We start from the raw sequence: 4,614 nt of genomic DNA on the forward strand, positions 1-4,614 counted from the left end.
GTCCAGGAGGGCCGAAACGGCCGCGAGCTCGCGCGCGCCCTCCCCGGTGAGCCGGGGGACCAGGAAGGCCGCGATGCCTCGCGCGCGCATTCGGAGAACCGTGACCTCCGGCGCGGTGGCGTGAGAGAAGAGGGCGGGGAACGCCACCGCGAGCGCCCCGCAGGGGAGCCAACGATCCCACCAGAATGAGCAGGTCCGCCCATCCCCCACCTCCACCGTGGTGAGCTGACGGTAGAGAGGAAGAAGCTTAGCCAGAGAGCACCGATGCTCACCCAGCATCAGCTCGCGACGAGCCAAGAGTGATAGCCCGTCCGCGCCACCCCAAACCCAAGAGGCCCAACACGACGCCGGGGAGGCATGCAGGCGGTGGAGCATCTTCAGCAGCAGACTGGCGTTCTGAGAAGCAAGGTCACGAACCCCCAGCCCACCTTCAGACTTGGACCGGCACACCCGCTCCCAGGCGACCAAGCATTGCGCGCCTGAAGCACGCTCCGCCACGCACCAGAGAAAAGAGCGCCGCAGCCCGTCGAGGGCATGGACCACCTTAGGCGGCAGGAGCAACGCGCCCATGGCGTAGACGGGGAGGGCGTCCAGGACGGCGTTGATGAGGACGAGCCGACCGGCAGCCGAGAGCAGGCACGCCGCCCACCCCGCGAGGTACTTGTCCACCTTCGCAATCATGGGCAGAAAATCTGCGAAACGCAGCTTCTCCCACGACAGAGGGAGACCCAGGTAGGTCTGCGGGAACACACCAGAGGAGCAGCCAAGCGCAGCCACGACGTCCCTTTCGACATCGGCGTCGACGTGCACGGGCACGCATGTGCTTTTGGTGAAGTTGATCACCAATCCCGTGGCCTCTGCGAATTGATCCAGGAGAAGGCGCAGACGAGCAGCCCCGGCCGCACACGCACGCATGATGATTAGCGTGTCGTCCGCGTACTGGAGCACCACAGCGGGAGCCCCGGGGAGGAGAGGATGACGCAAGACGCCATCTTGACGAATGAGGCGTTGGAGCACGTCGGCGACGAGTAGGAACAGGTAGGGGGAGACCGGATCCCCCTGCCGCAGCCCGCACCGGATGGGGAACCACTTGCCCGGCACGCCGTTGAGGAGGATAGCCGACCGAGAAGATTTGAACAGGAGGTCCATCCAGTCACACCAGAGAGCGGGGAACCCACGCACCTCCATGTTGGCCCTCAAGTTCGGCCAGTTCATCGAATCGAAGGCCTTGGCGAAGTCTAGCTTGAGCACCACAGTAGGGGCCCCCCTTTTATGGCAGCACTGAACCAGCTCCGTGGCGTAGATAAAGTTCCCCGTAATGCTCCTCCCCCGCAGAAACTCGGACTGGTCTTCATCGATCAAGAGAGAGATCTGGCGCTGCAACCGAGAGGTGAGCCCTCTGCACAGGATCTTGACGTCGCAGTTTTGGAGGGAGACGGGGTGGAACGAGGCCGGGGACGGCACACTCACTCCCTTGGGAAGCAAAGGCGACGTAAGCCCGGTTAATCCCGTTTTCATTGCCACTTGTCGTAGTAACTTTGATCAGATCGGAATCGATCGAGACATGGCGCATTCGGGCTAAAATGGCAACATTGTGTGGACCGGTGGTCGTCGACGGGAGCGGTCCACCACGGTATAGGACTATCAAGGCAGAGGAGCTGTTCAGCTCGTCCAGGACAATGCTCAAGTCTGGCCTCATCATCTCAAACTGCGCTCGACTGCTTGAGGCACTGAGGCCTTGTACAATGGGAAGTGCTTAGAGGGGTGCTTAGAAAAATAAATCGAATTTTTCTTAAGCACCGGTGCCTATTTCAACAGGAGAGACGCTTAGTTAAGCGTCTACCCTATATAAATAAGCACCGGTGCTTAAGGAAAGTCTGGTTTATTTCTTTAAGGGAAAAGTATATTTTTCGTCCCTCGGTTCTGTCGAGAGTATAGAAATGGTCCCTTAACTTCAAAACCATCAAATCTTAGTCTCTTAACTTTTGAAACTAGATAAGTTTAGTCCCTCATCCCACTTGAGCTGGTTTCGTCAGACGTGGAAGCGGTTTTAACCAAAACTTGACACATAGTCCAGGTTTGACTGAGAAGATGACGTGTGGGCCCACTCATCAATCTACGGACAGATGAAATAAAAGTACAGGTTTGTGTTCAAACACCAGACCTCCAATCAGGTCAGCTTGCATGAAACTAGCTCGAGGCCTCGAGCCACACAAAAAAAAAGGCGGAGCAGGTGCTCGCTCGCCGGCGACCACCATTGTTGCCAGCCGGCCGTGACAAGCGCCGCTCATCCGCAGCCCGCGCACCAACACGTTCTACTACGTCGGGCTCGCCGGCATCTCCGTCGGCGACGAGGCCCTTTTCGTCCCAACCTCCGCCTTCGCCATGGATGACGCGGCTGCCACCCGCCTCCAGTCCTCCTCATGCTTGCCTCTGGGGTCTGGCTCCAATGTGATCGCCAGGACACTCCCGCGATCTCCTCCTCCGGCAAGCTCCAGTTCTCCCTGTAGACTTCCTAAGCTCGCTTTGGTCCTACCTGAGCAGCCCCTAATCCTCGACATCACCCCGACGCCAGCCCGGCCGTGCTCCGCCTCCCACTGCCGTCAACGCAACCGTCGCTTCGGTGCGTCCTCGCCGCGTCCGAGCACGCGTAGATGCTCTAGTGATACGCTGGTTACTCTCTCCTCTCCCGAAGCTTCCTCCCCGTACCATCTAGCTGCCCGCATAGCGCCACTCCTCAGTCCTCACCTCCGCTGCTGGAAGCCATCGCCAGCAAAGCTTCGGCCGTCCCGCGTGCCCATGCTTGCTTTCCCAGCCATGCGGACACCCAGCTCGCTCGCCAAAAGCGTGCAGCCTCTCCCTACTAGCTCCTGCACCGTCCAGAGCGCCGCCGTCGTGCCCGCTGCCGGAGTTCCTCGCTGCGCCCAACAAATGTTTGTGTAAATGCCTAACTGCTTGGTTTGTTGGGTGCTCCATGAGACAATGACGTGGCGGTCAAACCCGGAGTATGTGTCAAGTTTTGGTCAAACCCGCTTACACGTCAGATGAAAACCACCTTAAGCAAAAGGAGGGACTAAACTTATGTGGTTTCAAAAGTCGAGGGACTAAGATTTGCTGGTTTTGGACTTGAGGGACCATTTCTATACTTTCGAGAGAGTTCAAGGATGAAAAATATACTTTTCCCTTTCTTTAACCACCTCTCCTAAGCACCTCCCATTGTACAAGGCCTAATAAATAATATATAATTTGTTGTTTGAGCAGTGCAAAATAGACCGAATAATAGTTTTGACATGTGCGGTCGGTCCGATTTCAGATATGCCATCGAACTATGCATGTCTTCTTTGTCAGGTGATAATTTCATCCAATCAACCATCGCTCCATTGTTCAGTCTTACTTAAATGCGATATCTGGACCATTTAATACTTGCAAAATAGAACCGCTAAAACAACTTGCAAAACGATCTTATATTAGAATTTTTTTTAACTTTTCTCTCTGCGACTCTATTAGAATAAATCCGAGGCATACCTACCTTGTACACTATATTCGACACCTCGTCAGACATAGTAAGACGCCTCGCATGGCTACCCAGAGACCTACTTCCTCCATCCCATAATATAAGACCATTTTGCAAGCTAAAGTAACATGCAAAATGATCTTATATTATGAGATGGAGTAGTAGAAAGTAGCAGTGGGTATTCAGCTATTCATCCGGAGGCCTTCCTTTTCCCGACACGGAGGCACACATCTCGCCTAGCTTCTCCTTCCCTTTCACCCCAGACGTTGGTATTTGGCTGATGCTTACTCGATTCATGTGCGTGCTTTTGCCTCTGAAATGCTGATGCTTGATTGTTGCGTGATGAACTACTATTTGGGTAGTGCTTCTGTCCACGTCAAGTGAACAAATCATTACCGCTTCTGGACTTGTATTGTTGTACTGTTGTGGTATGCTGGTTGCCACTCCTGGCTGGTACTGAATTATGCATGCCAATTACTTTATTTTCATTTGTCAATTGTTCATGTGCGACTGTGTCATGCTTTAGCTCGTCGAGTCATTCTAAAATTTGTTCAACGTTAGTTAATGTGGTCTTTACCGAAATCGTACCGAAATAGTGGTTTTAACAGAGCTGAGCCATAATTTCGTTGCATGCCCTATTAACCGATGTATGAAAACCATATTCGCCAATAAACCATACTAATCAAACCATATTAACCAAATTAACCAAACACACAACGCTACTCACATGGTAGCATATGAGACGTGAGTGTAACTACCACCGAATGGTAGGATGTATTTTCCTTGCGTCTCTTCCACCTATCGTGGTAATTTCATTACATAGAACCCGTCGTGGTAATTTCATTATATAGAACCTCTTCCACATGTCGTGGTAATTCCATTATTGGCACCGAACCAATTAGGTCTTATGTCTACCATTAAGTGAGAGGATAGAACCTCTCTCTCGGAAGGAGCCCGCTAATTGGGTCGGCCCATTCGCTGGCAATTAATGAAGAAAAAAGGGGAGGAGCAATGGGCGGCGCCCATGGGATTCAAACCCTGCTCTCCCTTCACAGGAGATGCGACTAGCTAATATACTAGGTTCGTGTTTGTGATGGATT

This window comes from Triticum aestivum, chromosome 3B (genome assembly GCF_018294505.1).
Source record: "Triticum aestivum cultivar Chinese Spring chromosome 3B, IWGSC CS RefSeq v2.1, whole genome shotgun sequence".
In the NCBI taxonomy this organism is placed as follows: domain Eukaryota; kingdom Viridiplantae; phylum Streptophyta; class Magnoliopsida; order Poales; family Poaceae; genus Triticum; species Triticum aestivum.